Below are 11,797 nucleotides of genomic sequence, written 5' to 3' on the forward strand. Positions count from 1 at the left end.
TGAATGAGTTCTTAGGTGACTATAAAAACGTCAGAGCTGCGTTCTCACTCTGGTTTACGGCTAGTACAACATTTCATTAAATAGATTAAAACGCACTTGAGTCTGGTCCTGTTTTAGATTTAAATCAATTGTGTCATGAAAGATTTTAAAATGTAGTTGCAGGTTTAGACTAGAGTATTGTGTTAAATACTCACACACACATTCATACACCAGTGTACACAGACACTGGGGCGAGGTGTGTGAAGTGTCTTGCCCAAGGACACGGCGACAGTGTTCATCTGTGGGAGCTGGAATCGTACAAACAACCTGTGGTTCAGTGGGTCTAACCGCTCAACCAATGATGTTTATGTCGAGAGCGGGAATCGAACCGGCAACCTTCCGATTAGAGTTATGCTGCGTCATGAGTTTGTTAAGGTTGCTATTTAAAAATATAACTTGTGGATTACATAAAGGTTCACTGTGTAACTTTTCTGCTGCACCTGCTTTGCCTGAAATGTTTCGCAGTTGGTATTAAACTTTAGCATCGCCATGGAGACAAGGAGATAGATGCCAAGTGCTGATCAGATCTGCGGAGAGGCGTCTATGAAAATAAAACGTGAACAAAGGCAGAGGCTTGATGTGGAACAGCTGACGACATTTCATCAAACATGAGAACAGAGAGAGGGAAACGTGAGGGAGGGGAGGAAAGAGAGAAGGAAGGAGAGAGAGAGACGCGATACAAGTGATGGATGGAATAGAGAGAGGGAGACACGAGTGACAGAAGGAAAGGAGAGAGGAGTTAGGGAGAGACATGAGAGGGAGAGAGACGCGAGTGATGGAAGGAAGGGAAAGAGGGCGAGAGCAAGAGAGGGAAACATGAGTGAGGGAAGGAAGGGAAAGAGGGAGAGAGCAAGAGAGGGAAACATGAGTGAAGGAAGGAAGGGAGAGAGGAGTTAGGGAGAGACATGAGAGAAGAACATGATGGAAGGAAGGGAGAGAGGGAGAGACACAACTGATGGAAGGGAGAGAGGGAAGGAGAGAGAGACATGAGTGAAGGAAGGGAGAGAGGGAGAGAAATGAGTGATGGAAGGAAGAGAGGGAGAGAGAGAGAGAGAGAGACATGAGTGTGGAAAGAAGGGAAGAGGGAAGGAGAGAGAGACTTGACTGAAGGAAGGGAGAGAGGGACAGACACCAGTGAGGGAAGGAAGGGAACACGAGTGATGTGCACCGCCATGGAAGAACAGATACAGACTCACAGATGAGAGGAGAGAGGAAGAGAAAAGGGAGACACGAGTGATGTGCACCGCCACAGAAGAACAACAGATACAGAGTAACAGACGAGAGGAGAGAGAGAAAGAGATGGAGGGAGAGAGAGAGAGACATAAGTGATGTGAACCACCAAGGAAGAACAAGGGATATAGAGAGGAACAGACGAGAGGAGACAGGGAGAAGGGAGAGGAAAGGAGAGAAGGGGACATAGAGAGGAGGAGAGTGAGAGAGAGAGAGAGAAAGAGGGTTGGAGTGAAACAGAGCGAAAGATGAAGGGAGAGACATGGGGAACAGTGGGGGAGGGGGGGAGAGAGAGGGGGAGATGGAGAGGAAGAGGGGGGAAAGGGGCAGAGAGAAGAGAAGAGAGGGAGAAAGGGCGGGAGGAGGCGGAAAATACAAAGCGAGGGAGAAAGACAGAGATACAGAGAGGGAGGAAACATAGAAGAGAGAGAGAGAAAATGAGAAAAAAAGAAAGAGAGAGAACAGAGGTCTAACCCTTGTCCTGCCCACAGAGGCCATAAAGATCATCGTGTTTTGCAAACGGGATGCCTCACTCGTCTTGTTTTCCTGACACTGTCCCCGGGATGTCGGCTCTGGAGGGTTTTACTGCTGCGGTTGCCATAGGAATAACAAACTATGCCACTCCATCTTCCTGAATTGGAGGGTTTTATTCTCCCTGTTCACTCTTTTTGAGAAAACAGATAGATTTCCTTTTGATATTCTGCGAAAAACAAGCTCTGGTCTGTGTTCTATGCAAATGTGAACTGGTGCTTCAAAACAGGAGGAGACTGTTAGCGTAAAGTCAAATCTACGAGTATAAGGAGCGTTTGGTTTGATTCCAGTTCTTCTTGTAGTACAGGGTTGTCAAATGCATCGAGAAAACACATAGACTAGTATACACCCATCGATCCACTACTTCTTTAAACAGGCGATTGTTGTATTCCTTAGTATCAAAATCGAGTTTCAGTCATCGTGTTTTCTTGTTTCGGTGGCTCGTCCTCCGTGATCCTGACAAACGAATGTGTGTGAACGCGCTAAGCTCCTAAAAGCAGCAGTTTGGAGTTTGTATGACCCCAAACACTCGAAAGTCAAGAGACAAAAGGCTTTTATTCATCCAGCTCCACAACAGATGAGCTTTATTTTCAGCTGTTATTGTTTCAGAAAAGAAAAAAAACCAAAACGCATTATCCACTGCAAAGTTCAAGAGACAGAAAGTGAAAGTGTTTATACTCAGCCTGTTTATGTAATGGACTTTTAGCAAAATGTTGTGAATTTATGTGTTTTTACTACCAAAAATGCATAGTAAGCAAGCATTGGTATGGTGAACAGGGAAACCTCTCCACAGATCTGACCTGGTAGAGTCACATTCTTGTCTCCTAGATACGTTAAATGCCATACTATGGAACATTCGAGGCAAAGCAATAACATCTCCATTGAACAGACCAGGTAGCAAACTTTTTGAGTACCCTGCAGAGCTCAACAAATGTCCAATGTCCACTGCAGACGGGACCACATTACGCCTGGCTCCTGTTTCACATCCGCTCAATTCAAAATGTTCTCTATGGGTCCCCCGTCTGCGCTCTATGGGTCCTCTGTGTGCAGTTTATGGGATCCTCTGTTTCCGCTCTGTGGGGTCCCCCGTCTGCGCTCTGTGGTGTCCCCCGTCTGCGCTCTGTGGTGTCCCCCGTCTGCGTTCTGTGGTGTCCCCCATCTCCACTCTACGGGTTCTCCGTCTGCACTCCGTGGGTCCTCCGTCTGCGCTCTGTGGGGTCCTCCGTCTGCGCTCTGTGGGGTCCTCTGTGTGCAGTTTATGGGATCCTCTGTTTCCGCTCTGTGGTGTCCCCCGTCTGCGCTCTGTGGTGTCCCCCGTCTGCGCTCTGTGGTGTCCCCCGTCTGCGCTCTGTGGTGTCCCCCGTCTGCGCTCTGTGGTGTCCCCCGTCTGCGCTCTGTGGTGTCCCCCGTCTGCGCTCTGTGGTGTCCCCCATCTCCACTCTACGGGTTCTCCGTCTGCACTCCGTCTGCACTCCGTGGGTCCTCCGTCTGCGCTCCGTGGGGTCCTCCGTCTGCGCTCTGTGGGGTCCTCCGTCTGCGCTCTGTGGGGTCCTCTGTGTGCAGTTTATGGGATCCTCTGTTTCCGCTCTGTGGTGTCCCCCGTCTGCGCTCTGTGGTGTCCCCCGTCTGCGCTCTGTGGTGTCCCCCGTCTGCGCTCTGTGGTGTCCCCCGTCTGCGCTCTGTGGTGTCCCCCGTCTGCGCTCTGTGGTGTCCCCCGTCTGTGCTCTGTGGTGTCCCCCATCTCCACTCTACGGGTTCTCCGTCTGCACTCCGTCTGCACTCCGTGGGTCCTCCGTCTGCGCTCCGTGGGGTCCTCCGTCTGCGCTCTGTGGGGTCCTCCGTCTGCGCTCTGTGGGGTCCTCCGTCTGCGCTCTGTGGGGTCCTCCGTCTGCGCTCTGTGGGGTCCTCCGTCTGCGCTCTGTGGGGTCCTCCGTCTGCGCTCTGTGGGGTCCTCCGTCTGCGCTCTGTGGGGTCCTCCGTCTCCGCTCTACAGGTCCTCCGTCTGCGCTCTATGGGTCCTCTGTGTGCAGTTTATGGGATCCTCTGTTTCCGCTCTGTGGGGTCCCCCGTCTGCGCTCTGTGGTGTCCCCCGTCTGCGCTCTGTGGTGTCCCCCGTCTGCACTCTGTGGTGTCCCCCGTCTGCGCTCTGTGGTGTCCCCCGTCTGCGTTCTGTGGTGTCCCCCATCTCCACTCTACGGGTTCTCCGTCTGCACTCCGTGGGTCCTCCGTCTGCGCTCTGTGGGGTCCTCCGTCTGCGCTCTGTGGGGTCCTCTGTGTGCAGTTTATGGGATCCTCTGTTTCCGCTCTGTGGTGTCCCCCGTCTGCGCTCTGTGGTGTCCCCCGTCTGCGCTCTGTGGTGTCCCCCGTCTGCGCTCTGTGGTGTCCCCCGTCTGCGCTCTATGGTGTCCCCCGTCTGCGCTCTGTGGTGTCCCCCGTCTGCGCTCTGTGGTGTCCCCCGTCTGCGCTCTGTGGTGTCCCCCATCTCCACTCTACGGGTTCTCCGTCTGCACTCCGTGGGTCCTCCGTCTGCGCTCCGTGGGGTCCTCCGTCTGCGCTCCGTGGGGTCCTCCGTCTGCGCTCCGTGGGGTCCTCCGTCTGCGCTCTGTGGGGTCCTCCGTCTGCGCTCTGTGGGGTCCTCCGTCTGCGCTCTGTGGGGTCCTCCGTCTCCGCTCTGTGGGGTCCTCCGTCTCCGCTCTACAGGTCCTCCGTCTGCGCTCTACGGGTCCTCTGTGTGCAGTTTATGGGATCCTCTGTTTCCGCTCTGTGGGGTCCCCCGTCTGCGCTCTGTGGTGTCCCCCGTCTGCGCTCTGTGGTGTCCCCCATCTGCGCTCTGTGGTGTCCCCCGTCTGCACTCTGTGGTGTCCCCCGTCTGCGCTCTGTGGTGTCCCCCGTCTGCGTTCTGTGGTGTCTCCCATCTCCACTCTACGGGTTCTCCGTCTGCACTCCGTGGGTCCTCCGTCTGCGCTCTGTGGGGTCCTCCGTCTGCGCTCTGTGGGGTCCTCTGTGTGCAGTTTATGGGATCCTCTGTTTCCGCTCTGTGGTGTCCCCCGTCTGCGCTCTGTGGTGTCCCCCGTCTGCGCTCTGTGGTGTCCCCCGTCTGCGCTCTGTGGTGTCCCCCGTCTGCGCTCTGTGGTGTCCCCCGTCTGCGCTCTGTGGTGTCCCCCATCTCCACTCTACGGGTTCTCCGTCTGCACTCCGTCTGCACTCCGTGGGTCCTCCGTCTGCGCTCTGTGGGGTCCTCCGTCTGCGCTCTGTGGGGTCCTCCGTCTGCGCTCTGTGGGGTCCTCCGTCTGCGCTCTGTGGGGTCCTCCGTCTGCGCTCTGTGGGGTCCTCCGTCTGCGCTCTGTGGGGTCCTCCGTCTGCGCTCTGTGGGGTCCTCCGTCTGCGCTCTGTGGGGTCCTCCGTCTCCGCTCTACAGGTCCTCCGTCTGCACTCCATGGGTCCTCTTTATTTGAGGGAGTTACTGCAGTCCTATATTCCACCCAGAGCTTTGAGGTCAGAGACTTTTCTGCAGCAGCGCCCAGACTATGGAACAGCGCCCTCTGCCTGTCAGATCCTCTCAGTCTTTAACGCAGTTTAAGACTAGACTGAAAACCCACCTCTTCTCCCTGGTATTTAACAGTAGACAGGATACACAGGTGTTTTAATGCTCTTTTCCTGTGTATCATGTTCTCTGTGTGTTTGTTTTGTGTTGACTTTTATGTGAAGCACTTTGTTCAGCTGAAGTTGTTTTAAATGTGCTACAGAAATAAACTTGAATGGAATATCTTAAAAGGTCAAGCCATTCATTTTGTATAAAAGATCTCAAATTTAATCACATTCGATTAACAGTTGCACATTTCCATCCCGTGTCATTGTTCTGCTTCCAAGACATTAAGTCATAGGACGTAAACAATGACTTAAACCCTCTGGCAGGGAACTGGGAGACCTTATCCCAACGAGGAAGTCAAACATCCTCTGTGCAAAAACCGGTGCGCTAACGGCTAACGGCTAATGGCTAACGGCTCCAGACAGGGGGCACACGGGCGTGACAAGCTACTGCAGTGCACATCAAACGAGAGGGTGAGGAGGAGGGGGGAGGAGGTGACAGATTGGATTCCACAAATCTCCACTACAGACACGTTCATTTGACCCGCTGGCTGTGAAGGTAACGCCAGGGTCAACCGCTTTCAACTGGATGCGAGGCGTTTATGTGCCGTGGAAAAAGAGGAAAGTGCACTTCTGAGCCACATCAAAATCCAGACGGAGCCGAGGATTTGACGAGGAAAGTTTATACGGTTCAATTCTGATGCTTCTAATAAACCGCGTGTAGTGTCTGTTTCACCCGACTTTGAACTGCTATCTCCTGTTAAAGACGCATTACGGAACTTTTCTGGAAGCGGGTTTTCCACTTACTTGCTTTACCAGAATACGTTATCACTTATTACTATTGAATATCCCGCAATACGGCATTAAAGTTACTTGTCTTCATGGCGGCGACGAGCAGATAACACCATCAGACCGTGTTACAGCAGGGCAGATCTGTGGAGAGGCGAGCCCACTCACAATAACAATGCACGTGTTAAGGAATAGTGAAAAAACTTACATAATAGCACTACATTAAGGAACATTTCTAGGTGATATCTCCATGGAAACAAGCAGGTGATGGATCCTTGATGGTTTTTGTTAAAGAGGCGGTGTTCACGCATTAAAAATATGTTTTTCCAGGTCCGTCGACAGAAATTTGGGGGCCCCCGGGGCAAGAAACGTCATATGGGCCCCGCTCTAATATGACTGAAAATGGGGGTGACAGTTGCTCAGTTGGTAGAGCGTTTGATCTGAAGGTTTGCAGTTCGAATCCCGCTCTCGACATAACCACAGATGAATATTGTTGTTGTGTCCTTGGGCAAGACACTTAAGACTTAAAATATGTATAAAAGAATAGAAAGAGGGTCCTTTTCTGGGTTTTTAAGACCTTGGGGCCCAGGACGACCTCTTTGTCCCCCCTATCGACTCCCCTGCTGGCACTATTCAAACCCTCCGTACGGCTAACTGTCCAAAGCTCCGCCCACGTCACTCACGCTCCCACACATAAATATACAAACGTACAAAATAATACACTACAACTCATAATACGCTCTCTCTGAGTACTCTTTTGTAGTCTGTATTATGATCAAATTTAAAAGCCTGAAAATCCCTTTGAGCCGACATCCAAAATGTACAAAATCTGGGTCACATTTGTCATGAAAACCTCTGTTCTCTTGTGTATACCTGCTCGTCGTCATGGAGATCTTATTGGTTTTACTTGAATGTTCTGCAGTATGACATTAAACTTATGGAGTGTATTTCATTTGCACGTGTTTTTACTACAAAACATTTATTCCCCAAATCTGATTTAGAGGGGTCACATGCTTGTATACTAGATTAGTTTAATGCCATACTGTGGAATATTCCGAGCAAAGCAACAAGTCAGAGATGCTGAAATGAGAAAAGTTAAGACAGAGTAATAACCTAATACTAGTGTTGTCATAATAGTGAAATTTAGTAAAAGTCAATTTCATTACTAAGGATGAATATTGCGGTTGTGTCCTTGGGCAAGACACCAATTTACCAAGGAATAGACTCGATACTCGATACCGATTCCGATACCACAATGATAATAAGGCAACAGAATGTGATTTTCAATATTAACTGGTAGTACTTTGTTTTCTACTCCCATGTGGCCTTATGTCTGTGTAATCTATATCTGTGAGGGAGGAGAGGAAGTAAAGGAATGGAGAGAGGGGGAGAGAGGGAGAGAGGAAGGAAGGAAGGAAGGAAGGAAGGGAAAAGAAAGGAAAGGAAGGAAGGAAGGAAATGAAGGGAAGGAAGGATGGAATGGAATGAAGGGAAAAGAAAGGAAAGGAAGGGAAGGAAGGTAAGAAGGTAAAGAAAGAAAGGAAGAAAGGAAGGACAGAAGGAAGGAAGGAAGCAAGGGAAAGGAAAGGAAGGAAGGGAAGGAAGGAAGGAAGAGAGGAAGGAAGGTAAGAAAGAAAGAAAGAAAGAAAAAGAATGAAAGAAAGGAAGATAAGAAAGAAAGAAAGAAAGGAATGAAAGAAAGAACGAAAGAAAACAAAAGAATGAAAGAAAGAACAAAAGAGAGAAAGAAAGAACAAAAGAGAGAAAGAAAGAACAAAAGAGAAAGAAAAGAGATGAGAGAGGGAGGAGGAGAGATAGAGAAAGGGGAGGGATAGTGAGAGGAAGGAGGTAAAACAATGCAGAGAAAGAGCGAAGAGGGAGGAAGAGGAGAGGAAAGAGGAGTAACAGAGGGAAGATGAGGAGAGGCAGAGGAAAGAAAGAGGGCAAAGAAATGTTGGAAGAGAAAAGAGAAAGGAGGGGAAACAAGGAAAGAGAAAGGAGAGAGAACAGTGCTCAGTGGTGCAGTAGGTTCATACTGGTCCATGTGTGTGTACAAGTCTATGTGTCTTATACTTGTGAAAGATACAGCTCAACATCATTATAAACATATTTAGCAACGGTATCAGTAGTATCGATACCAGCTCAAGCTTTTGCGTCGATTAGCATGTGATTTTCAACACTTTTGACGACCCTAGTGAATCCTCTTCTGCAGCTGTGTTCTGACAAAACTTTAAAAGCCAGCAAATCTCCACTTCCCTTTGAGCTGGTATCCAAATTGTTCAAAAACTGGGTCACATTTGTCATGAAAAGCTCTGTTATGTGTATCTGTGTGTGTATCTGTGTGTGTATCTGTGTGTGTGTGTGTGCGCGGTTAGCAGTAGCAGGCGTCCAGCTGCTGTTTGATACGAGCCGTTTCCTGTGCAGCCAGCGACCAGCAGAGAGGAAACAAGAGCGGAGAGAGTGGACAGCCCTGACCAAACCCTGGATAAGATACGGTGTATGTGTAATACAGGCAGACTGTGTGGCACTGCTAAATGCATTCATCTCAGCCTGACAGCAGCTAACAGATACGCTAAATAAACAATGCTATCTGGAAGCTAGCTGCATGATCGATAAGGGGAGTTTTACACTTAACAATGGAGCTACAACAAAAATGTCCAAGTATGTATTTAAGTAGTTTGGTTCTCAAAGTTTTCACGGCAAGAAAAATCGTTTTAGCGTAACTCAAGATTAAATTATGGCTACTACACAGCGGTGGGACATAACAAAGGGAAAGTAGTGAAATAAAACTGTAGTAAAAATCTCCATGGGGACAGGTAAGTGATGCCAAGGCAAGGTAAAGGTCAGATCTGTGTGGAGGGGAGGATAGCATGTTTTTTGCGTTAAATACAAGACATAAAATTGGTTCCATTCTGTCTTAACATTGTAGTTTGAGCTTTAAGTCATGTTCTAAAGCTGTTACCTCCTCAAAAACAGACCTGGAGTTGTGTTTTGTTTCATTCACACATGTTTGAGTAACACTTTATTATTAGTCTGTCGACATCTCCAAAGCTCAAAATGCTCTGTTCCACCTTGTGATGTCATAAAGTGGTAGTTTTCATGTTAACAGCTCCTTTTACCTTTAGCTCAGTAGAGTTTCGCAATTCCAGGTCTGAAATTATCCAAATGATTCTAGTGAAGGTGTGTGGAGTTTAAAAACACAGTGGAGCACTTCCTGTATTACCACATGATGACATCACAAGGTGGAACAGAGTGTTTTCTATTTGAGAGAAGAAACTTTGTGTGTTAAACATGTGCGAATAAAAGAAAACAAAACTACAGGTCTGTTTGTGATGAGGAAACAACATTAGAACATAGATCAGAGAATAGTGTAATATGAGCCCTTTAAAGTGTATTTTGTGGATCATTCTGTCTTTTTTCGGTCTTTTTCAGCAGCTGCTCCTTTTACAGCTGCATTCAGTTGTCCTCACTTCACACCAGTGTCCAGACTTCCTGTTGCTATCGGTAACAGGCTGACACAGTACAGAGAGTCCGGGCTGTGAATCTCCAGATTGAGGAAGAGGCTAATAATGACTCCAGTAACTCAAGCACCCAACAACAGACAGAGGACACAGCGAACCAATCAGAACGCAACATATATGTGGGTCAAAAAGGAAATGTAAACAGTATTTCACATTATTATAATTATGTAGTCTGAATAAAACACATAGGCCTATTCAGAAGATATAATATTTTGTTTTGAATATTTAATTGCTACGGCAACAGTGTATGCTAGATTGTTATTACTCTGGAATCCATGGATAACCAAGTCATTCCTGCTCGGCCCCCTGGCAGCAGGAATGGCGCAAGTCAAAGCTCCAGGTTCATTATGAGATTTACAGAGAAAAGATGCACATGTACAACCACAGTTTATGTAGAACAAGAGAGAGGTATTTTTCAGACATTATTGAAATTTGCAGTAACAACTTTAGTGTCCTGTTTGCAACAGTAAACAGATTAACAAACCCTCCCCTGCAATTAGAGCTAATTTCCACATCTAAGTGCAATGAGTTTGCAGTATTCTTTAATGACAAGGTTCAGGGCATTAAAAATGCCATAAATTCCACAACGCAAATAACAACCCAGCACCCACCTAGACACCTAGAGCTGACTCACTTTGCACCTGTAACTGACAAAACTGTCCCAGAGATTGTCACCAGTCTGAGTTCATCTACATGCTGCCTCCATGTGTTACCCACTAAATTTTTAAAGTCTGTGCTCAACAGTTTGCTGTCACCACTCACGTGCATAGTTAATATGTCACTTCAACCTGGAACATTCCCAAGAGCTTTGAAAACTGCAGTTATCAAGCCTCTCCTAAAGAAGAGCAGTCTTGATGCAACAGTATTGAACAATTATCAACCGATCTCAAATCTGCCGTTTTTTAAGCAAAGTCCTCGAAAAAGTATCTTACCATCAGTTCATTAACTTTCTCCAAATGAACAACTCCTTCGATGTTTTCCAATCAGGTTTTAGACCCCACCACAGCACTGAGACTGCTCTTATCAAGGTGACAAATGACATCCGCCTGAACACTGATGCAGGCAAAGTCTCAGTCTTGATCCTGTTAGATCTGAGTGCTGCTTTTGACACTGTGGATCATGGGATCATGTTCTAATGTTGTTACCTCCTTAAAAACAGACCTGGAGTTGTGTTTTGTTTCATTCACACATATTTGAGTAACACTTTATTATTATTCTGTCTACATCTCCAAAGCTCAAAATGCTCTGTTCCACCTTGTGATGTCATAAAGTGGTAGTTTTCATGTTAACATCTCCTTTTACCTTTAGCTCAGTAGAGTTTCGCAATTCCAGGTCTGAAATGATCCAAATGATTCTAGTGAAGGTGTGTGGAGTTTAAAAACACAGTGGAGCACTTCCTGTATTACCACATGATGACATCACAAGGTGGAACAGAGTGTTTTCTGTTTGAGAGAAGAACTCGGCTTAAATATGCAGGGTTTGTGTGTTAAACATGTCAATAAAACTAAACACAACTTCAGATCTGTTTGTGATGAGAAAACAATAGAACAGAGATCAGAAAACAGCGTAATATGGTCCCTTTAAGGAATATAAAACAAAATGGCTTCTTACCTGAATGTGCTTGTTTCAATGTATAGTTAATCCCATCTTCATAACAGCGGAAGACATGGCTCTACACCTCCTCTCACGTTCTTAAAACTGGACAGCACATGGAAGTACCAACATGGGGTCAGACGTCCTCTCCAAGCCCGATTCGGAGCACTGATTTTGGGGATACGTCGATGGAAGAACAGCAGGATTTCCCAGAGATGGATCTACAAACTTACAGACACCTCCAGCACCTTCAAAAGAGAAAGAGAAATTTCAGATATTTACACAAAACTGACTCTTGTAGCTTTGGTTCATGTTGTAATACTGTTACTTCCTCAAAAACAGACCTGGAGTTGTGTTTTGTTTCATTCACAGATGTTTGAGTAACACTTTATTATTATTATTAGTCTGTCTACATCTCCAAAGCTCAACATGCTCTGTTCCAATTTGTGATGTCATGAAGCGGTAGTTTTCATGTTAACAGCTCCTTTTACCTTTAGTTCGGTAGA

The 11,797-nt window shown here is 47.3% G+C and overlaps 1 protein-coding gene across 3 annotated transcripts in view; it reads right to left on the reverse strand.

Annotated features, from left to right (window-relative positions):
• Positions 1-11,509, reverse strand: part of ptprea (protein tyrosine phosphatase receptor type Ea) — a 68,912-nt gene extending 57,403 nt beyond the window's left edge. Inside the window, exon 1 of one of the 3 annotated variants that reach the window (XM_033984734.2) lies at positions 11,310-11,509. The gene's annotated coding sequence lies outside the window, so the exon portion shown is untranslated. The remainder of the gene's footprint in view (positions 1-11,309) is intronic. The other 2 variants (XM_055229333.1, XM_033984735.2) reach the window with 2 other exon arrangements.
• Positions 11,510-11,797: the final 288 nt, after the last annotated feature.

The sequence above is a fragment of the Periophthalmus magnuspinnatus genome, chromosome 19 (genome assembly GCF_009829125.3).
Source record: "Periophthalmus magnuspinnatus isolate fPerMag1 chromosome 19, fPerMag1.2.pri, whole genome shotgun sequence".
NCBI lineage: Eukaryota > Metazoa > Chordata > Actinopteri > Gobiiformes > Gobiidae > Periophthalmus > Periophthalmus magnuspinnatus.